This window comes from Triplophysa dalaica, chromosome 5, assembly GCF_015846415.1.
Source record: "Triplophysa dalaica isolate WHDGS20190420 chromosome 5, ASM1584641v1, whole genome shotgun sequence".
Taxonomy (NCBI): Eukaryota; Metazoa; Chordata; class Actinopteri; order Cypriniformes; family Nemacheilidae; genus Triplophysa; species Triplophysa dalaica.
This window is the reverse complement of record NC_079546.1, coordinates 16,984,361-17,002,018: the sequence shown is the minus strand read 5'-3', so window position 1 is coordinate 17,002,018 and position 17,658 is coordinate 16,984,361. Positions and strand designations below refer to the sequence as shown.

Below are 17,658 nucleotides of genomic sequence, written 5' to 3'. Positions count from 1 at the left end.
CATGAGGTCTTGTTTCTATTTTTTGCAAGAATTATATATTTTAAACCAATTGCATTAATGATCAGCCTGTTAAGAGCATTTCCTAATGAACACTGTTTTAAATGGGAAGATAATTTAGAATGTGTTCTGGTATAAATGGCAGGGAACGGATGCATTTTTAGTAGCTTTGTCAGTAATTTGTTACTTTTATTTTGTTACTATAATTTGTTGTTACTTTTATATTTATAAAACATTGCATACTGAAATGTCAGGCTATTCTGTCACTGAAAACGGTCAGACCAGAGTTGCTCCACTGCGTCCGGCGGACGCTGCAAAAGAATTTAGCGGACAGCGATTTCCTATGTTTTCTCAGATTGCATCACAAGCATGGTCACAAGCAAGAATATCCATTCTTAGAACTCCCTGTTTATATGTGCAGTTCCCTTCCAAAACAAATGTTTGGCCGAAACCAAATGGACAGCTTCCCTGTTATATCAACAAAAGGCCTAGTCTTTTCACTTTTAACCTTTGCTGTTTACTTAAACATGCTGGGTACGCCTCGTTGGCGCAGTTTGGCAGCGCGTCAGTCTCATAATCTGAAGGTCGTGAGTTCGAGCCTCACACGGGGCAGCGTGGTGGGAAATTCTTTTGAACTGACAGACTGGCTCTATTAAGGCGACACATCTTTCCGGCTCCCGCGTAGGAACGTTCACGAGCGGGTGCTCCCTGGTGGTCTAGTAGCTAGGATTCGGCGCTCTCACCGCCGCGGCCCGGGTTCGATTCCCGGTCAGGGAATGCGCTTTTGGACACCCTCTGGCTGTATTCGTGGGACTTTGAAAAAACAATAACCTTTGAAGGTCTCCAAGGCTTAAAGAGACGCTTCCTTCGAGCCGGATTCGAACCAGCGACCTAAGGATGACCAGTGAGATGCCTACAGTCCTCCGCTCTACCAACTGAGCTATCGAAGGCCCGGATACCGTCTATCGTCTGAGCTATTTTTGGGCCTTGTCAGCGGAAGCCCTCGTGGCACGAAAAGGAGCTGAGGAGCAACGAGCCAGCCAGGAGTCGAACCTAGAATCTTCTGATCCGTAGTCAGACGCGTTATCCATTGCGCCACTGGCCCTCTTTGAGGGCACACAGGAAGAACGCAGATCGAGAACAGGCAAAGGGGCTGAAAGAACCCACGCTCTCTGGAACAAACCTGTGCCTGGTAATCAAGATTACTTGCAACTTCAAAGCAGATGTGGATTGGAACCCTTACACTGTCTGACTTAAATTAGCGCACGGCCGTTTCCATGTAAAGCCGAGCCTGGAGTCTCCAGTGTGACATGCAAAGCAATGTCAGAAGTGGGATTCGAACCCACGCCTCCAGAGGAGACTGCGACCTGAACGCAGCGCCTTAGACCGCTCGGCCATCCTGACAGTGTGGGCGTTCGGCCTCTCAGCAATCGTGCACCCACCACTTTCGGAATGGACCCTTAAATGCAGCCGTTCAATGGCACACAGGCCATTTAGAAATAACGTACCGCAAGGAGCGCGATTCCCAGATAGAGGGGACCTTTCCTCCTCACTTTTCGACACTTCACTCTTCGATTTGATGCTTATTCATAAACCATGAGGTCTTGTTTCTATTTTTTGCAAGAATTATATATTTTAAACCAATTGCATTAATGATCAGCCTGTTAAGAGCATTTCCTAATGAACACTGTTTTAAATGGGAAGATAATTTAGAATCATTTCTGGTATAAATGGCAGGGAACGGATGCATTTTTAGTAGCTTTGTCAGTAATTTGCTCGCGATGAATCCATTTAAATTGTTACACTTTGTTTGTATGTTCAGTAGATTTTACTTCAAAAAAAGAACATTGACCGCTTTAATTGAACAGCCCTGATTTATGGTAAGGGCTATGTGTATGGCTTCATTATCCCAAGGAGTTTCCGTCCCTTTACCTGTTTCATAAAAAAGTGAACCCTACAGTCATTTGAACTAAGTCCTGCTCCTCATGCGATGCACTAATTGCGCTTTAACATCTCATATGAAATTGATGAATCAGATTTAATGAAAAGTTTTGTGTTTTGTATTTTGTGGTTGTTGTTACTTTTATTTTTATAAAACATTGCATACTGAAATGTCAGGCTATTCTGTCACTGAAAACGGTCAGACCAGAGTTGCTCCACTGCGTCCGGCGGACGCTGCAAAAGAATTTAGCGGACAGCGATTTCCTATGTTTTCTCAGATTGCATCACAAGCATGGTCACAAGCAAGAATATCCATTCTTAGAACTCCCCGCATCCTGTTTATATGTGCAGATCCCTTCCAAAACAAATGTTTGGCCGAAACCAAATGGACAGCTTCCCTGTTATATCAACAAAAGGCCTAGTCTTTTCACTTTTAACCTTTGCTGTTTACTTAAACATGCTGGGTACGCCTCGTTGGCGCAGTTTGGCAGCGCGTCAGTCTCATAATCTGAAGGTCGTGAGTTCGAGCCTCACACGGGGCAGCGTGGTGGGAAATTCTTTTGAACTGACAGACTGGCTCTATTAAGGCGACACATCTTTCCGGCTCCCGCGTAGGAACGTTCACGAGCGGGTGCTCCCTGGTGGTCTAGTGGCTAGGATTCGGCGCTCTCACCGCCGCGGCCCGGGTTCGATTCCCGGTCAGGGAATGCGCTTTTGGACACCCTCTGGCTGTATTCGTGGGACTTTGAAAAAACAATAACCTTTGAAGGTCTCCAAGGCTTAAAGAGACGCTTCCTTCGAGCCGGATTCGAACCAGCGACCTAAGGATGACCAGTGAGATGCCTACAGTCCTCCGCTCTACCAACTGAGCTATCGAAGGCCCGGATACCGTCTATCGTCTGAGATATTTTTGGGCCTTGTCAGCGGAAGCCCTCGTGGCACGAAAAGGAGCTGAGGAGCAACGAGCCAGCCAGGAGTCGAACCTAGAATCTTCTGATCCGTAGTCAGACGCGTTATCCATTGCGCCACTGGCCCTCTTTGAGGGCACACAGGAAGAACGCAGATCGAGAACAGGCAAAGGGGCTGAAAGAACCCACGCTCTCTGGAACAAACCTGTGCCTGGTAATCAAGATTACTTGCAACTTCAAAGCAGATGTGGGTTGGAACCCTTACACTGTCTGACTTAAATTAGCGCACGGCCGTTTCCATGTAAAGCCGAGCCTGGAGTCTCCAGTGTGACATGCAAAGCAATGTCAGAAGTGGGATTCGAACCCACGCCTCCAGAGGAGACTGCGACCTGAACGCAGCGCCTTAGACCGCTCGGCCATCCTGACAGTGTGGGCGTTCGGCCTCTCAGCAATCGTGCACCCACCACTTTCGGAATGGACCCTTAAATGCAGCCGTTCAATGGCACACAGGCCATTTAGAAATAACGTACCGCAAGGAGCGCGATTCCCAGATAGAGGGGACCTTTCCTCCTCACTTTTCGACACTTCACTCTTCGATTTGATGCTTATTCATAAACCATGAGGTCTTGTTTCTATTTTTTGCAAGAATTATATATTTTAAACCAATTGCATTAATGATCAGCCTGTTAAGAGCATTTCCTAATGAACACTGTTTTAAATGGGAAGATAATTTAGAATCTGTTCTGGTATAAATGGCAGGGAACGGATGCATTTTTAGTAGCTTTGTCAGTAATTTGCTCGCGATGAATCCATTTAAATTGTTACACTTTGTTTGTATGTTCAGTAGATTTTACTTCAAAAAAAGAACATTGACCGCTTTAATTGAACAGCCCTGATTTATGGTAAGGGCTATGTGTATGGCTTCATTATCCCAAGGAGTTTCCGTCCCTTTACCTGTTTCATAAAAAAGTGAACCCTACAGTCATTTGAACTAAGTCCTGCTCCTCATGCGATGCACTAATTGCGCTTTAACATCTCATATGAAATTGATGAATCAGATTTAATGAAAAGTTTTGTGTTTTGTATTTTGTGGTTGTTGTTACTTTTATTTTTATAAAACATTGCATACTGAAATGTCAGGCTATTCTGTCACTGAAAACGGTCAGACCAGAGTTGCTCCACTGCGTCCGGCGGACGCTGCAAAAGAATTTAGCGGACAGCGATTTCCTATGTTTTCTCAGATTGCATCACAAGCATGGTCACAAGCAAGAATATCCATTCTTAGAACTCCCCGCATCCTGTTTATATGTGCAGATCCCTTCCAAAACAAATGTTTGGCCGAAACCAAATGGACAGCTTCCCTGTTATATCAACAAAAGGCCTAGTCTTTTCACTTTTAACCTTTGCTGTTTACTTAAACATGCTGGGTACGCCTCGTTGGCGCAGTTTGGCAGCGCGTCAGTCTCATAATCTGAAGGTCGTGAGTTCGAGCCTCACACGGGGCAGCGTGGTGGGAAATTCTTTTGAACTGACAGACTGGCTCTATTAAGGCGACACATCTTTCCGGCTCCCGCGTAGGAACGTTCACGAGCGGGTGCTCCCTGGTGGTCTAGTGGCTAGGATTCGGCGCTCTCACCGCCGCGGCCCGGGTTCGATTCCCGGTCAGGGAATGCGCTTTTGGACACCCTCTGGCTGTATTCGTGGGACTTTGAAAAAACAATAACCTTTGAAGGTCTCCAAGGCTTAAAGAGACGCTTCCTTCGAGCCGGATTCGAACCAGCGACCTAAGGATGACCAGTGAGATGCCTACAGTCCTCCGCTCTACCAACTGAGCTATCGAAGGCCCGGATACCGTCTATCGTCTGAGATATTTTTGGGCCTTGTCAGCGGAAGCCCTCGTGGCACGAAAAGGAGCTGAGGAGCAACGAGCCAGCCAGGAGTCGAACCTAGAATCTTCTGATCCGTAGTCAGACGCGTTATCCATTGCGCCACTGGCCCTCTTTGAGGGCACACAGGAAGAACGCAGATCGAGAACAGGCAAAGGGGCTGAAAGAACCCACGCTCTCTGGAACAAACCTGTGCCTGGTAATCAAGATTACTTGCAACTTCAAAGCAGATGTGGGTTGGAACCCTTACACTGTCTGACTTAAATTAGCGCACGGCCGTTTCCATGTAAAGCCGAGCCTGGAGTCTCCAGTGTGACATGCAAAGCAATGTCAGAAGTGGGATTCGAACCCACGCCTCCAGAGGAGACTGCGACCTGAACGCAGCGCCTTAGACCGCTCGGCCATCCTGACAGTGTGGGCGTTCGGCCTCTCAGCAATCGTGCACCCACCACTTTCGGAATGGACCCTTAAATGCAGCCGTTCAATGGCACACAGGCCATTTAGAAATAACGTACCGCAAGGAGCGCGATTCCCAGATAGAGGGGACCTTTCCTCCTCACTTTTCGACACTTCACTCTTCGATTTGATGCTTATTCATAAACCATGAGGTCTTGTTTCTATTTTTTGCAAGAATTATATATTTTAAACCAATTGCATTAATGATCAGCCTGTTAAGAGCATTTCCTAATGAACACTGTTTTAAATGGGAAGATAATTTAGAATCTGTTCTGGTATAAATGGCAGGGAACGGATGCATTTTTAGTAGCTTTGTCAGTAATTTGCTCGCGATGAATCCATTTAAATTGTTACACTTTGTTTGTATGTTCAGTAGATTTTACTTCAAAAAAAGAACATTGACCGCTTTAATTGAACAGCCCTGATTTATGGTAAGGGCTATGTGTATGGCTTCATTATCCCAAGGAGTTTCCGTCCCTTTACCTGTTTCATAAAAAAGTGAACCCTACAGTCATTTGAACTAAGTCCTGCTCCTCATGCGATGCACTAATTGCGCTTTAACATCTCATATGAAATTGATGAATCAGATTTAATGAAAAGTTTTGTGTTTTGTATTTTGTGGTTGTTGTTACTTTTATTTTTATAAAACATTGCATACTGAAATGTCAGGCTATTCTGTCACTGAAAACGGTCAGACCAGAGTTGCTCCACTGCGTCCGGCGGACGCTGCAAAAGAATTTAGCGGACAGCGATTTCCTATGTTTTCTCAGATTGCATCACAAGCATGGTCACAAGCAAGAATATCCATTCTTAGAACTCCCCGCATCCTGTTTATATGTGCAGATCCCTTCCAAAACAAATGTTTGGCCCAAACCAAATGGACAGCTTCCCTGTTATATCAACAAAAGGCCTAGTCTTTTCAATTTTAACCTTTGCTGTTTGCTTAAACATGCTGGGTACGCCTCGTTGGCGCAGTTCGGCAGCGCGTCAGTCTCATAATCTGAAGGTCGTGAGTTCGAGCCTCACACGGGGCAGCGTGGTGGGAAATTCTTTTGAACTGACAGACTGGCTCTATTAAGGCGACACATCTTTCCGGCTCCCGCGTAGGAACGTTCACGAGCGGGTGCTCCCTGGTGGTCTAGTGGCTAGGATTCGGCGCTCTCACCGCCGCGGCCCGGGTTCGATTCCCGGTCAGGGAATGCGCTTTTGGACACCCTCTGGCTGTATTCGTGGGACTTTGAAAAAACAATAACCTTTGAAGGTCTCCAAGGCTTAAAGAGACGCTTCCTTCGAGCCGGATTCGAACCAGCGACCTAAGGATGACCAGTGAGATGCCTACAGTCCTCCGCTCTACCAACTGAGCTATCGAAGGCCCGGATACCGTCTATCGTCTGAGATATTTTTGGGCCTTGTCAGCGGAAGCCCTCGTGGCACGAAAAGGAGCTGAGGAGCAACGAGCCAGCCAGGAGTCGAACCTAGAATCTTCTGATCCGTAGTCAGACGCGTTATCCATTGCGCCACTGGCCCTCTTTGAGGGCACACAGGAAGAACGCAGATCGAGAACAGGCAAAGGGGCTGAAAGAACCCACGCTCTCTGGAACAAACCTGTGCCTGGTAATCAAGATTACTTGCAACTTCAAAGCAGATGTGGGTTGGAACCCTTACACTGTCTGACTTAAATTAGCGCACGGCCGTTTCCATGTAAAGCCGAGCCTGGAGTCTCCAGTGTGACATGCAAAGCAATGTCAGAAGTGGGATTCGAACCCACGCCTCCAGAGGAGACTGCGACCTGAACGCAGCGCCTTAGACCGCTCGGCCATCCTGACAGTGTGGGCGTTCGGCCTCTCAGCAATCGTGCACCCACCACTTTCGGAATGGACCCTTAAATGCAGCCGTTCAATGGCACACAGGCCATTTAGAAATAACGTACCGCAAGGAGCGCGATTCCCAGATAGAGGGGACCTTTCCTCCTCACTTTTCGACACTTCACTCTTCGATTTGATGCTTATTCATAAACCATGAGGTCTTGTTTCTATTTTTTGCAAGAATTATATATTTTAAACCAATTGCATTAATGATCAGCCTGTTAAGAGCATTTCCTAATGAACACTGTTTTAAATGGGAAGATAATTTAGAATGTGTTCTGGTATAAATGGCAGGGAACGGATGCATTTTTAGTAGCTTTGTCAGTAATTTGCTCGCGATGAATCCATTTAAATTGTTACACTTTGTTTGTATGTTCAGTAGATTTTACTTCAAAAAAAGAACATTGACCGCTTTAATTGAACAGCCCTGATTTATGGTAAGGGCTATGTGTATGGCTTCATTATCCCAAGGAGTTTCCGTCCCTTTACCTGTTTCATAAAAAAGTGAACCCTACAGTCATTTGAACTAAGTCCTGCTCCTCATGCGATGCACTAATTGCGCTTTAACATCTCATATGAAATTGATGAATCAGATTTAATGAAAAGTTTTGTGTTTTGTATTTTGTGGTTGTTGTTACTTTTATTTTTATAAAACATTGCATACTGAAATGTCAGGCTATTCTGTCACTGAAAACGGTCAGACCAGAGTTGCTCCACTGCGTACGGCGGACGCTGCAAAAGAATTTAGCGGACAGCGATTTCCTATGTTTTCTCAGATTGCATCACAAGCATGGTCACAAGCAAGAATATCCATTCTTAGAACTCCCGCATCCTGTTTATATGTGCAGATCCCTTCCAAAACAAATGTTTGGCCCAAACCAAATGGACAGCTTCCCTGTTATATCAACAAAAGGCCTAGTCTTTTCAATTTTAACCTTTGCTGTTTGCTTAAACATGCTGGGTACGCCTCGTTGGCGCAGTTTGGCAGCGCGTCAGTCTCATAATCTGAAGGTCGTGAGTTCGAGCCTCACACGGGGCAGCGTGGTGGGAAATTCTTTTGAACTGACAGACTGGCTCTATTAAGGCGACACATCTTTCCGGCTCCCGCGTAGGAACGTTCACGAGCGGGTGCTCCCTGGTGGTCTAGTGGCTAGGATTCGGCGCTCTCACCGCCGCGGCCCGGGTTCGATTCCCGTTCAGGGAATGCGCTTTTGGACACCCTCTGGCTGTATTCGTGGGACTTTGAAAAAACAATAACCTTTGAAGGTCTCCAAGGCTTAAAGAGACGCTTCCTTCGAGCCGGATTCGAACCAGCGACCTAAGGATGACCAGTGAGATGCCTACAGTCCTCCGCTCTACCAAGTGAGCTATCGAAGGCCCGGATACCGTCTATCGTCTGAGCTATTTTTGGGCCTTGTCAGCGGAAGCCCTCGTGGCACGAAAAGGAGCTGAGGAGCAACGAGCCAGCCAGGAGTCGAACCTAGAATCTTCTGATCCGTAGTCAGACGCGTTATCCATTGCGCCACTGGCCCTCTTTGAGGGCACACAGGAAGAACGCAGATCGAGAACAGGCAAAGGGGCTGAAAGAACCCACGCTCTCTGGAACAAACCTGTGCCTGGTAATCAAGATTACTTGCAACTTCAAAGCAGATGTGGGTTGGAACCCTTACACTGTCTGACTTAAATTAGCGCACGGCCGTTTCCATGTAAAGCCGAGCCTGGAGTCTCCAGTGTGACATGCAAAGCAATGTCAGAAGTGGGATTCGAACCCACGCCTCCAGTGGAGACTGCGACCTGAACGCAGCGCCTTAGACCGCTCGGCCATCCTGACAGTGTGGGCGTTCGGCCTCTCAGCAATCGTGCACCCACCACTTTCGGAATGGACCCTTAAATGCAGCCGTTCAATGGCACACAGGCCATTTAGAAATAACGTACCGCAAGGAGCGCGATTCCCAGATAGAGGGGACCTTTCCTCCTCACTTTTCGACACTTCACTCTTCGATTTGATGCTTATTCATAAACCATGAGGTCTTGTTTCTATTTTTTGCAAGAATTATATATTTTAAACCAATTGCATTAATGATCAGCCTGTTAAGAGCATTTCCTAATGAACACTGTTTTAAATGGGAAGATAATTTAGAATGTGTTCTGGTATAAATGGCAGGGAACGGATGCATTTTTAGTAGCTTTGTCAGTAATTTGCTCGCGATGAATCCATTTAAATTGTTACACTTTGTTTGTATGTTCAGTAGATTTTACTTCAAAAAAAGAACATTGACCGCTTTAATTGAACAGCCCTGATTTATGGTAAGGGCTATGTGTATGGCTTCATTATCCCAAGGAGTTTCCGTCCCTTTACCTGTTTCATAAAAAAGTGAACCCTACAGTCATTTGAACTCAGTCCTGCTCCTCATGCGATGCACTAATTGCGCTTTAACATCTCATATGAAATTGATGAATCAGATTTAATGAAAAGTTTTGTGTTTTGTATTTTGTGGTTGTTGTTACTTTTATTTTTTATAAAACATTGCATACTGAAATGTCAGGCTATTCTGTCACTGAAAACGGTCAGACCAGAGTTGCTCCACTGCGTCCGGCGGACGCTGCAAAAGAATTTAGCGGACAGCGATTTCCTATGTTTTCTCAGATTGCATCACAAGCATGGTCACAAGCAAGAATATCCATTCTTAGAACTCCCCGCAGCCTGTTTATATGTGCAGTTCCCTTCCAAAACAAATGTTTGGCCCAAACCAAATGGACAGCTTCCCTGTTATATCAACAAAAGGCCTAGTCTTTTCACTTTTAACCTTTGCTGTTTACTTAAACTGGCCGTGGTACGCCTCGTTGGCGCAGTTTGGCAGCGCGTCAGTCTCATAATCTGAAGGTCGTGAGTTCGAGCCTCACACGGGGCAGCGTGGTGGGAAATTCTTTTGAACTGACAGACTGGCTCTATTAAGGCGACACATCTTTCCGGCTCCCGCGTAGGAACGTTCACGAGCGGGTGCTCCCTGGTGGTCTAGTGGCTAGGATTCGGCGCTCTCACCGCCGCGGCCCGGGTTCGATTCCCGGTCAGGGAATGCGCTTTTGGACACCCTCTGGCTGTATTCGTGGGACTTTGAAAAAACAATAACCTTTGAAGGTCTCCAAGGCTTAAAGAGACGCTTCCTTCGAGCCGGATTCGAACCAGCGACCTAAGGATGACCAGTGAGATGCCTACAGTCCTCCGCTCTACCAACTGAGCTATCGAAGGCCCGGATACCGTCTATCGTCTGAGCTATTTTTGGGCCTTGTCAGCGGAAGCCCTCGTGGCACGAAAAGGAGCTGAGGAGCAACGAGCCAGCCAGGAGTCGAACCTAGAATCTTCTGATCCGTAGTCAGACGCGTTATCCATTGCGCCACTGGCCCTCTTTGAGGGCACACAGGAAGAACGCAGATCGAGAACAGGCAAAGGGGCTGAAAGAACCCACGCTCTCCGGAACAAACCTGTGCCTGGTAATCAAGATTACTTGCAACTTGAAAGCAGATGTGGATTGGAACCCTTACACTGTCTGACTTAAATTAGCGCACGGCCGTTTCCATGTAAAGCCGAGCCTGGAGTCTCCAGTGTGACATGCAAAGCAATGTCAGAAGTGGGATTCGAACCCACGCCTCCAGAGGAGACTGCGACCTGAACGCAGCGCCTTAGACCGCTCGGCCATCCTGACAGTGTGGGTGTTCGGCCTCTCAGCAATCGTGCACCCACCACTTTCGGAATGGACCCTTAAATGCAGCCGTTCAATGGCACACAGGCCATTTAGAAATAACGTACCGCAAGGAGCGCGATTCCCAGATAGAGGGGACCTTTCCTCCTCACTTTTCGACACTTCACTCTTCGATTTGATGCTGATTCATAAACCATGAGGTCTTGTTTCTATTTTTTGCAAGAATTATATATTTTAAACCAATTGCATTAATGATCAGCCTGTTAAGAGCATTTCCTAATGAACACTGTTTTAAATGGGAAGATAATTTAGAATGTGTTCTGGTATAAATGGCAGGGAACGGATGCATTTTTAGTAGCTTTGTCAGTAATTTGCTCGCGATGAATCCATTTAAATTGTTACACTTTGTTTGTATGTTCAGTAGATTTTACTTCAAAAAAAGAACATTGACCGCTTTAATTGAACAGCCCTGATTTATGGTAAGGGCTATGTGTATGGCTTCATTATCCCAAGGAGTTTCCGTCCCTTTACCTGTTTCATAAAAAAGTGAACCCTACAGTCATTTGAACTCAGTCCTGCTCCTCATGCGATGCACTAATTGCGCTTTAACATCTCATATGAAATTGATGAATCAGATTTAATGAAAAGTTTTGTGTTTTGTATTTTGTGGTTGTTGTTACTTTTATTTTTATAAAACATTGCATACTGAAATGTCAGGCTATTCTGTCACTGAAAACGGTCAGACCAGAGTTGCTCCACTGCGTCCGGCGGACGCTGCAAAAGAATTTATCGGACAGCGATTTCCTATGTTTTCTCAGATTGCATCACAAGCATGGTCACAAGCAAGAATATCCATTCTTAGAACTCCCCGCATCCTGTTTATATGTGCAGATCCCTTCCAAAACAAATGTTTGGCCGAAACCAAATGGACAGCTTCCCTGTTATATCAACAAAAGGCCTAGTCTTTTCACTTTTAACCTTTGCTGTTTACATAAACATGCTGGTTTCGCCTCGTTGGCGCAGTTTGGCAGCGCGTCAGTCTCATAATCTGAAGGTCGTGAGTTCGAGCCTCACACGGGGCAGCGTGGTGGGAAATTCTTTTGAACTGACAGACTGGCTCTATTAAGGCGACACATCTTTCCGGCTCCCGCGTAGGAACGTTCACGAGCGGGTGCTCCCTGGTGGTCTAGTGGCTAGGATTCGGCGCTCTCACCGCCGCGGCCCGGGTTCGATTCCCGTTCAGGGAATGCGCTTTTGGACACCCTCTGGCTGTATTCGTGGGACTTTGAAAAAACAATAACCTTTGAAGGTCTCCAAGGCTTAAAGAGACGCTTCCTTCGAGCCGGATTCGAACCAGCGACCTAAGGATGACCAGTGAGATGCCTACAGTCCTCCGCTCTACCAAGTGAGCTATCGAAGGCCCGGATACCGTCTATCGTCTGAGCTATTTTTGGGCCTTGTCAGCGGAAGCCCTCGTGGCACGAAAAGGAGCTGAGGAGCAACGAGCCAGCCAGGAGTCGAACCTAGAATCTTCTGATCCGTAGTCAGACGCGTTATCCATTGCGCCACTGGCCCTCTTTGAGGGCACACAGGAAGAACGCAGATCGAGAACAGGCAAAGGGGCTGAAAGAACCCACGCTCTCTGGAACAAACCTGTGCCTGGTAATCAAGATTACTTGCAACTTCAAAGCAGATGTGGTTGGAACCCTTACACTGTCTGACTTAAATTAGCGCACGGCCGTTTCCATGTAAAGCCGAGCCTGGAGTCTCCAGTGTGACATGCAAAGCAATGTCAGAAGTGGGATTCGAACCCACGCCTCCAGTGGAGACTGCGACCTGAACGCAGCGCCTTAGACCGCTCGGCCATCCTGACAGTGTGGGCGTTCGGCCTCTCAGCAATCGTGCACCCACCACTTTCGGAATGGACCCTTAAATGCAGCCGTTCAATGGCACACAGGCCATTTAGAAATAACGTACCGCAAGGAGCGCGATTCCCAGATAGAGGGGACCTTTCCTCCTCACTTTTCGACACTTCACTCTTCGATTTGATGCTTATTCATAAACCATGAGGTCTTGTTTCTATTTTTTGCAAGAATTATATATTTTAAACCAATTGCATTAATGATCAGCCTGTTAAGAGCATTTCCTAATGAACACTGTTTTAAATGGGAAGATAATTTAGAATGTGTTCTGGTATAAATGGCAGGGAACGGATGCATTTTTAGTAGCTTTGTCAGTAATTTGCTCGCGATGAATCCATTTAAATTGTTACACTTTGTTTGTATGTTCAGTAGATTTTACTTCAAAAAAAGAACATTGACCGCTTTAATTGAACAGCCCTGATTTATGGTAAGGGCTATGTGTATGGCTTCATTATCCCAAGGAGTTTCCGTCCCTTTACCTGTTTCATAAAAAAGTGAACCCTACAGTCATTTGAACTCAGTCCTGCTCCTCATGCGATGCACTAATTGCGCTTTAACATCTCATATGAAATTGATGAATCAGATTTAATGAAAAGTTTTGTGTTTTTGTATTTTGTGGTTGTTGTTACTTTTATTTTTATAAAACATTGCATACTGAAATGTCAGGCTATTCTGTCACTGAAAACGGTCAGACCAGAGTTGCTCCACTGCGTCCGGCGGACGCTGCAAAAGAATTTAGCGGACAGCGATTTCCTATGTTTTCTCAGATTGCATCACAAGCATGGTCACAAGCAAGAATATCCATTCTTAGAACTCCCCGCAGCCTGTTTATATGTGCAGTTCCCTTCCAAAACAAATGTTTGGCCGAAACCAAATGGACAGCTTCCCTGTTATATCAACAAAAGGCCTAGTCTTTTCACTTTTAACCTTTGCTGTTTACTTAAACTGGCGTGGGTACGCCTCGTTGGCGCAGTTTGGCAGCGCGTCAGTCTCATAATCTGAAGGTCGTGAGTTCGAGCCTCACACGGGGCAGCGTGGTGGGAAATTCTTTTGAACTGACAGACTGGCTCTATTAAGGCGACACATCTTTCCGGCTCCCGCGTAGGAACGTTCACGAGCGGGTGCTCCCTGGTGGTCTAGTGGCTAGGATTCGGCGCTCTCACCGCCGCGGCCCGGGTTCGATTCCCGGTCAGGGAATGCGCTTTTGGACACCCTCTGGCTGTATTCGTGGGACTTTGAAAAAACAATAACCTTTGAAGGTCTCCAAGGCTTAAAGAGACGCTTCCTTCGAGCCGGATTCGAACCAGCGACCTAAGGATGACCAGTGAGATGCCTACAGTCCTCCGCTCTACCAACTGAGCTATCGAAGGCCCGGATACCGTCTATCGTCTGAGCTATTTTTGGGCCTTGTCAGCGGAAGCCCTCGTGGCACGAAAAGGAGCTGAGGAGCAACGAGCCAGCCAGGAGTCGAACCTAGAATCTTCTGATCCGTAGTCAGACGCGTTATCCATTGCGCCACTGGCCCTCTTTGAGGGCACACAGGAAGAACGCAGATCGAGAACAGGCAAAGGGGCTGAAAGAACCCACGCTCTCCGGAACAAACCTGTGCCTGGTAATCAAGATTACTTGCAACTTGAAAGCAGATGTGGATTGGAACCCTTACACTGTCTGACTTAAATTAGCGCACGGCCGTTTCCATGTAAAGCCGAGCCTGGAGTCTCCAGTGTGACATGCAAAGCAATGTCAGAAGTGGGATTCGAACCCACGCCTCCAGAGGAGACTGCGACCTGAACGCAGCGCCTTAGACCGCTCGGCCATCCTGACAGTGTGGGCGTTCGGCCTCTCAGCAATCGTGCACCCACCACTTTCGGAATGGACCCTTAAATGCAGCCGTTCAATGGCACACAGGCCATTTAGAAATAACGTACCGCAAGGAGCGCGATTCCCAGATAGAGGGGACCTTTCCTCCTCACTTTTCGACACTTCACTCTTCGATTTGATGCTTATTCATAAACCATGAGGTCTTGTTTCTATTTTTTGCAAGAATTATATATTTTAAACCAATTGCATTAATGATCAGCCTGTTAAGAGCATTTCCTAATGAACACTGTTTTAAATGGGAAGATAATTTAGAATGTGTTCTGGTATAAATGGCAGGGAACGGATGCATTTTTAGTAGCTTTGTCAGTAATTTGCTCGCGATGAATCCATTTAAATTGTTACACTTTGTTTGTATGTTCAGTAGATTTTACTTCAAAAAAAGAACATTGACCGCTTTAATTGAACAGCCCTGATTTATGGTAAGGGCTATGTGTATGGCTTCATTATCCCAAGGAGTTTCCGTCCCTTTACCTGTTTCATAAAAAAGTGAACCCTACAGTCATTTGAACTCAGTCCTGCTCCTCATGCGATGCACTAATTGCGCTTTAACATCTCATATGAAATTGATGAATCAGATTTAATGAAAAGTTTTGTGTTTTGTATTTTGTGGTTGTTGTTACTTTTATTTTTATAAAACATTGCATACTGAAATGTCAGGCTATTCTGTCACTGAAAACGGTCAGACCAGAGTTGCTCCACTGCGTCCGGCGGACGCTGCAAAAGAATTTAGCGGACAGCGATTTCCTATGTTTTCTCAGATTGCATCACAAGCATGGTCACAAGCAAGAATATCCATTCTTAGAACTCCCCGCATCCTGTTTATATGTGCAGATCCCTTCCAAAACAAATGTTTGGCCGAAACCAAATGGACAGCTTCCCTGTTATATCAACAAAAGGCCTAGTCTTTTCACTTTTAACCTTTGCTGTTTACTTAAACTGGCCGTGGTACGCCTCGTTGGCGCAGTTTGGCAGCGCGTCAGTCTCATAATCTGAAGGTCGTGAGTTCGAGCCTCACACGGGGCAGCGTGGTGGGAAATTCTTTTGAACTGACAGACTGGCTCTATTAAGGCGACACATCTTTCCGGCTCCCGCGTAGGAACGTTCACGAGCGGGTGCTCCCTGGTGGTCTAGTGGCTAGGATTCGGCGCTCTCACCGCCGCGGCCCGGGTTCGATTCCCGGTCAGGGAATGCGCTTTTGGACACCCTCTGGCTGTATTCGTGGGACTTTGAAAAAACAATAACCTTTGAAGGTCTCCAAGGCTTAAAGAGACGCTTCCTTCGAGCCGGATTCGAACCAGCGACCTAAGGATGACCAGTGAGATGCCTACAGTCCTCCGCTCTACCAACTGAGCTATCGAAGGCCCGGATACCGTCTATCGTCTGAGCTATTTTTGGGCCTTGTCAGCGGAAGCCCTCGTGGCACGAAAAGGAGCTGAGGAGCAACGAGCCAGCCAGGAGTCGAACCTAGAATCTTCTGATCCGTAGTCAGACGCGTTATCCATTGCGCCACTGGCCCTCTTTGAGGGCACACAGGAAGAACGCAGATCGAGAACAGGCAAAGGGGCTGAAAGAACCCACGCTCTCCTGGAACAAACCTGTGCCTGGTAATCAAGATTACTTGCAACTTCAAAGCAGATGTGGATTGGAACCCTTACACTGTCTGACTTAAATTAGCGCACGGCCGTTTCCATGTAAAGCCGAGCCTGGAGTCTCCAGTGTGACATGCAAAGCAATGTCAGAAGTGGGATTCGAACCCACGCCTCCAGAGGAGACTGCGACCTGAACGCAGCGCCTTAGACCGCTCGGCCATCCTGACAGTGTGGGCGTTCGGCCTCTCAGCAATCGTGCACCCACCACTTTCGGAATGGACCCTTAAATGCAGCCGTTCAATGGCACACAGGCCATTTAGAAATAACGTACCGCAAGGAGCGCGATTCCCAGATAGAGGGGACCTTTCCTCCTCACTTTTCGACACTTCACTCTTCGATTTGATGCTTATTCATAAACCATGAGGTCTTGTTTCTATTTTTTGCAAGAATTATATATTTTAAACCAATTGCATTAATGATCAGCCTGTTAAGAGCATTTCCTAATGAACACTGTTTTAAATGGGAAGATAATTTAGAATGTGTTCTGGTATAAATGGCAGGGAACGGATGCATTTTTAGTAGCTTTGTCAGTAATTTGCTCGCGATGAATCCATTTAAATTGTTACACTTTGTTTGTATGTTCAGTAGATTTTACTTCAAAAAAAGAACATTGACCGCTTTAATTGAACAGCCCTGATTTATGGTAAGGGCTATGTGTATGGCTTCATTATCCCAAGGAGTTTCCGTCCCTTTACCTGTTTCATAAAAAAGTGAACCCTACAGTCATTTGAACTCAGTCCTGCTCCTCATGCGATGCACTAATTGCGCTTTAACATCTCATATGAAATTGATGAATCAGATTTAATGAAAAGTTTTGTGTTTTGTATTTTGTGGTTGTTGTTACTTTTATTTTTATAAAACATTGCATACTGAAATGTCAGGCTATTCTGTCACTGAAAACGGTCAGACCAGAGTTGCTCCACTGCGTCCGGCGGACGCTGCAAAAGAATTTAGCGGACAGCGATTTCCTATGTTTTCTCAGATTGCATCACAAGCATGGTCACAAGCAAGAATATCCATTCTTAGAACTCCCCGCATCCTGTTTATATGTGCAGATCCCTTCCAAAACAAATGTTTGGCCGAAACCAAATGGACAGCTTCCCTGTTATATCAACAAAAGGCCTAGTCTTTTCACTTTTAACCTTTGCTGTTTACTTAAACATGCTGGGTACGCCTCGTTGGCGCAGTTTGGCAGCGCGTCAGTCTCATAATCTGAAGGTCGTGAGTTCGAGCCTCACACGGGGCAGCGTGGTGGGAAATTCTTTTGAACTGACAGACTGGCTCTATTAAGGCGACACATCTTTCCGGCTCCCGCGTAGGAACGTTCACGAGCGGGTGCTCCCTGGTGGTCTAGTGGCTAGGATTCGGCGCTCTCACCGCCGCGGCCCGGGTTCGATTCCCGGTCAGGGAATGCGCTTTTGGACACCCTCTGGCTGTATTCGTGGGACTTTG

The 17,658-nt window shown here is 46.5% G+C and overlaps 47 non-coding genes across 47 annotated transcripts; 20 read left to right on the top strand and 27 right to left on the bottom strand.

The window, feature by feature from the left end:
• Window positions 1-535: 535 nt before the first annotated feature.
• Window positions 536-609, top strand: trnam-cau (transfer RNA methionine (anticodon CAU)). The gene has a single exon. It is a non-coding gene; the product is annotated as a tRNA-Met (tRNA).
• A 93-nt stretch (window positions 610-702) lies between these two features.
• trnae-cuc (transfer RNA glutamic acid (anticodon CUC)) lies at window positions 703-774 on the top strand. The gene has a single exon. It is a non-coding gene; the product is annotated as a tRNA-Glu (tRNA).
• An 86-nt stretch (window positions 775-860) lies between these two features.
• trnay-gua (transfer RNA tyrosine (anticodon GUA)) lies at window positions 861-947 on the bottom strand. The gene is given in 2 exon segments: window positions 861-896; window positions 911-947. It is a non-coding gene; the product is annotated as a tRNA-Tyr (tRNA).
• An 82-nt stretch (window positions 948-1,029) lies between these two features.
• trnar-acg (transfer RNA arginine (anticodon ACG)) lies at window positions 1,030-1,102 on the bottom strand. Its single transcript has one exon. It is a non-coding gene; the product is annotated as a tRNA-Arg (tRNA).
• Window positions 1,103-1,318: 216 nt separating this feature from the next.
• Window positions 1,319-1,401, bottom strand: trnal-cag (transfer RNA leucine (anticodon CAG)). The gene has a single exon. It is a non-coding gene; the product is annotated as a tRNA-Leu (tRNA).
• A 1,005-nt stretch (window positions 1,402-2,406) lies between these two features.
• On the top strand, window positions 2,407-2,480 carry trnam-cau (transfer RNA methionine (anticodon CAU)). The gene has a single exon. It is a non-coding gene; the product is annotated as a tRNA-Met (tRNA).
• A 93-nt stretch (window positions 2,481-2,573) lies between these two features.
• trnae-cuc (transfer RNA glutamic acid (anticodon CUC)) lies at window positions 2,574-2,645 on the top strand. Its single transcript has one exon. It is a non-coding gene; the product is annotated as a tRNA-Glu (tRNA).
• An 86-nt stretch (window positions 2,646-2,731) lies between these two features.
• trnay-gua (transfer RNA tyrosine (anticodon GUA)) lies at window positions 2,732-2,818 on the bottom strand. The gene is given in 2 exon segments: window positions 2,732-2,767; window positions 2,782-2,818. It is a non-coding gene; the product is annotated as a tRNA-Tyr (tRNA).
• An 82-nt stretch (window positions 2,819-2,900) lies between these two features.
• Window positions 2,901-2,973, bottom strand: trnar-acg (transfer RNA arginine (anticodon ACG)). The gene has a single exon. It is a non-coding gene; the product is annotated as a tRNA-Arg (tRNA).
• A 216-nt stretch (window positions 2,974-3,189) lies between these two features.
• On the bottom strand, window positions 3,190-3,272 carry trnal-cag (transfer RNA leucine (anticodon CAG)). The gene has a single exon. It is a non-coding gene; the product is annotated as a tRNA-Leu (tRNA).
• Window positions 3,273-4,277: 1,005 nt separating this feature from the next.
• Window positions 4,278-4,351, top strand: trnam-cau (transfer RNA methionine (anticodon CAU)). Its single transcript has one exon. It is a non-coding gene; the product is annotated as a tRNA-Met (tRNA).
• A 93-nt stretch (window positions 4,352-4,444) lies between these two features.
• trnae-cuc (transfer RNA glutamic acid (anticodon CUC)) lies at window positions 4,445-4,516 on the top strand. Its single transcript has one exon. It is a non-coding gene; the product is annotated as a tRNA-Glu (tRNA).
• Window positions 4,517-4,602: 86 nt separating this feature from the next.
• On the bottom strand, window positions 4,603-4,689 carry trnay-gua (transfer RNA tyrosine (anticodon GUA)). Its single transcript is given in 2 exon segments — window positions 4,603-4,638; window positions 4,653-4,689. It is a non-coding gene; the product is annotated as a tRNA-Tyr (tRNA).
• Window positions 4,690-4,771: 82 nt separating this feature from the next.
• Window positions 4,772-4,844, bottom strand: trnar-acg (transfer RNA arginine (anticodon ACG)). The gene has a single exon. It is a non-coding gene; the product is annotated as a tRNA-Arg (tRNA).
• Window positions 4,845-5,060: 216 nt separating this feature from the next.
• On the bottom strand, window positions 5,061-5,143 carry trnal-cag (transfer RNA leucine (anticodon CAG)). Its single transcript has one exon. It is a non-coding gene; the product is annotated as a tRNA-Leu (tRNA).
• A 1,005-nt stretch (window positions 5,144-6,148) lies between these two features.
• trnam-cau (transfer RNA methionine (anticodon CAU)) lies at window positions 6,149-6,222 on the top strand. Its single transcript has one exon. It is a non-coding gene; the product is annotated as a tRNA-Met (tRNA).
• A 93-nt stretch (window positions 6,223-6,315) lies between these two features.
• Window positions 6,316-6,387, top strand: trnae-cuc (transfer RNA glutamic acid (anticodon CUC)). The gene has a single exon. It is a non-coding gene; the product is annotated as a tRNA-Glu (tRNA).
• Window positions 6,388-6,473: 86 nt separating this feature from the next.
• Window positions 6,474-6,560, bottom strand: trnay-gua (transfer RNA tyrosine (anticodon GUA)). The gene is given in 2 exon segments: window positions 6,474-6,509; window positions 6,524-6,560. It is a non-coding gene; the product is annotated as a tRNA-Tyr (tRNA).
• Window positions 6,561-6,642: 82 nt separating this feature from the next.
• On the bottom strand, window positions 6,643-6,715 carry trnar-acg (transfer RNA arginine (anticodon ACG)). Its single transcript has one exon. It is a non-coding gene; the product is annotated as a tRNA-Arg (tRNA).
• A 216-nt stretch (window positions 6,716-6,931) lies between these two features.
• trnal-cag (transfer RNA leucine (anticodon CAG)) lies at window positions 6,932-7,014 on the bottom strand. Its single transcript has one exon. It is a non-coding gene; the product is annotated as a tRNA-Leu (tRNA).
• A 1,004-nt stretch (window positions 7,015-8,018) lies between these two features.
• trnam-cau (transfer RNA methionine (anticodon CAU)) lies at window positions 8,019-8,092 on the top strand. Its single transcript has one exon. It is a non-coding gene; the product is annotated as a tRNA-Met (tRNA).
• A 93-nt stretch (window positions 8,093-8,185) lies between these two features.
• Window positions 8,186-8,257, top strand: trnae-cuc (transfer RNA glutamic acid (anticodon CUC)). The gene has a single exon. It is a non-coding gene; the product is annotated as a tRNA-Glu (tRNA).
• An 86-nt stretch (window positions 8,258-8,343) lies between these two features.
• On the bottom strand, window positions 8,344-8,430 carry trnay-gua (transfer RNA tyrosine (anticodon GUA)). Its single transcript is given in 2 exon segments — window positions 8,344-8,379; window positions 8,394-8,430. It is a non-coding gene; the product is annotated as a tRNA-Tyr (tRNA).
• Window positions 8,431-8,512: 82 nt separating this feature from the next.
• On the bottom strand, window positions 8,513-8,585 carry trnar-acg (transfer RNA arginine (anticodon ACG)). Its single transcript has one exon. It is a non-coding gene; the product is annotated as a tRNA-Arg (tRNA).
• Window positions 8,586-8,801: 216 nt separating this feature from the next.
• trnal-cag (transfer RNA leucine (anticodon CAG)) lies at window positions 8,802-8,884 on the bottom strand. The gene has a single exon. It is a non-coding gene; the product is annotated as a tRNA-Leu (tRNA).
• A 1,007-nt stretch (window positions 8,885-9,891) lies between these two features.
• Window positions 9,892-9,965, top strand: trnam-cau (transfer RNA methionine (anticodon CAU)). Its single transcript has one exon. It is a non-coding gene; the product is annotated as a tRNA-Met (tRNA).
• A 93-nt stretch (window positions 9,966-10,058) lies between these two features.
• trnae-cuc (transfer RNA glutamic acid (anticodon CUC)) lies at window positions 10,059-10,130 on the top strand. The gene has a single exon. It is a non-coding gene; the product is annotated as a tRNA-Glu (tRNA).
• Window positions 10,131-10,216: 86 nt separating this feature from the next.
• trnay-gua (transfer RNA tyrosine (anticodon GUA)) lies at window positions 10,217-10,303 on the bottom strand. The gene is given in 2 exon segments: window positions 10,217-10,252; window positions 10,267-10,303. It is a non-coding gene; the product is annotated as a tRNA-Tyr (tRNA).
• An 82-nt stretch (window positions 10,304-10,385) lies between these two features.
• trnar-acg (transfer RNA arginine (anticodon ACG)) lies at window positions 10,386-10,458 on the bottom strand. The gene has a single exon. It is a non-coding gene; the product is annotated as a tRNA-Arg (tRNA).
• Window positions 10,459-10,674: 216 nt separating this feature from the next.
• On the bottom strand, window positions 10,675-10,757 carry trnal-cag (transfer RNA leucine (anticodon CAG)). Its single transcript has one exon. It is a non-coding gene; the product is annotated as a tRNA-Leu (tRNA).
• Window positions 10,758-11,762: 1,005 nt separating this feature from the next.
• trnam-cau (transfer RNA methionine (anticodon CAU)) lies at window positions 11,763-11,836 on the top strand. The gene has a single exon. It is a non-coding gene; the product is annotated as a tRNA-Met (tRNA).
• A 93-nt stretch (window positions 11,837-11,929) lies between these two features.
• Window positions 11,930-12,001, top strand: trnae-cuc (transfer RNA glutamic acid (anticodon CUC)). The gene has a single exon. It is a non-coding gene; the product is annotated as a tRNA-Glu (tRNA).
• Window positions 12,002-12,087: 86 nt separating this feature from the next.
• trnay-gua (transfer RNA tyrosine (anticodon GUA)) lies at window positions 12,088-12,174 on the bottom strand. Its single transcript is given in 2 exon segments — window positions 12,088-12,123; window positions 12,138-12,174. It is a non-coding gene; the product is annotated as a tRNA-Tyr (tRNA).
• An 82-nt stretch (window positions 12,175-12,256) lies between these two features.
• trnar-acg (transfer RNA arginine (anticodon ACG)) lies at window positions 12,257-12,329 on the bottom strand. The gene has a single exon. It is a non-coding gene; the product is annotated as a tRNA-Arg (tRNA).
• Window positions 12,330-12,544: 215 nt separating this feature from the next.
• On the bottom strand, window positions 12,545-12,627 carry trnal-cag (transfer RNA leucine (anticodon CAG)). Its single transcript has one exon. It is a non-coding gene; the product is annotated as a tRNA-Leu (tRNA).
• A 1,007-nt stretch (window positions 12,628-13,634) lies between these two features.
• On the top strand, window positions 13,635-13,708 carry trnam-cau (transfer RNA methionine (anticodon CAU)). The gene has a single exon. It is a non-coding gene; the product is annotated as a tRNA-Met (tRNA).
• Window positions 13,709-13,801: 93 nt separating this feature from the next.
• On the top strand, window positions 13,802-13,873 carry trnae-cuc (transfer RNA glutamic acid (anticodon CUC)). Its single transcript has one exon. It is a non-coding gene; the product is annotated as a tRNA-Glu (tRNA).
• An 86-nt stretch (window positions 13,874-13,959) lies between these two features.
• Window positions 13,960-14,046, bottom strand: trnay-gua (transfer RNA tyrosine (anticodon GUA)). Its single transcript is given in 2 exon segments — window positions 13,960-13,995; window positions 14,010-14,046. It is a non-coding gene; the product is annotated as a tRNA-Tyr (tRNA).
• An 82-nt stretch (window positions 14,047-14,128) lies between these two features.
• trnar-acg (transfer RNA arginine (anticodon ACG)) lies at window positions 14,129-14,201 on the bottom strand. The gene has a single exon. It is a non-coding gene; the product is annotated as a tRNA-Arg (tRNA).
• Window positions 14,202-14,417: 216 nt separating this feature from the next.
• trnal-cag (transfer RNA leucine (anticodon CAG)) lies at window positions 14,418-14,500 on the bottom strand. The gene has a single exon. It is a non-coding gene; the product is annotated as a tRNA-Leu (tRNA).
• Window positions 14,501-15,506: 1,006 nt separating this feature from the next.
• On the top strand, window positions 15,507-15,580 carry trnam-cau (transfer RNA methionine (anticodon CAU)). The gene has a single exon. It is a non-coding gene; the product is annotated as a tRNA-Met (tRNA).
• A 93-nt stretch (window positions 15,581-15,673) lies between these two features.
• trnae-cuc (transfer RNA glutamic acid (anticodon CUC)) lies at window positions 15,674-15,745 on the top strand. Its single transcript has one exon. It is a non-coding gene; the product is annotated as a tRNA-Glu (tRNA).
• Window positions 15,746-15,831: 86 nt separating this feature from the next.
• trnay-gua (transfer RNA tyrosine (anticodon GUA)) lies at window positions 15,832-15,918 on the bottom strand. The gene is given in 2 exon segments: window positions 15,832-15,867; window positions 15,882-15,918. It is a non-coding gene; the product is annotated as a tRNA-Tyr (tRNA).
• An 82-nt stretch (window positions 15,919-16,000) lies between these two features.
• On the bottom strand, window positions 16,001-16,073 carry trnar-acg (transfer RNA arginine (anticodon ACG)). Its single transcript has one exon. It is a non-coding gene; the product is annotated as a tRNA-Arg (tRNA).
• A 217-nt stretch (window positions 16,074-16,290) lies between these two features.
• Window positions 16,291-16,373, bottom strand: trnal-cag (transfer RNA leucine (anticodon CAG)). The gene has a single exon. It is a non-coding gene; the product is annotated as a tRNA-Leu (tRNA).
• Window positions 16,374-17,378: 1,005 nt separating this feature from the next.
• trnam-cau (transfer RNA methionine (anticodon CAU)) lies at window positions 17,379-17,452 on the top strand. Its single transcript has one exon. It is a non-coding gene; the product is annotated as a tRNA-Met (tRNA).
• A 93-nt stretch (window positions 17,453-17,545) lies between these two features.
• Window positions 17,546-17,617, top strand: trnae-cuc (transfer RNA glutamic acid (anticodon CUC)). Its single transcript has one exon. It is a non-coding gene; the product is annotated as a tRNA-Glu (tRNA).
• Window positions 17,618-17,658: the final 41 nt, after the last annotated feature.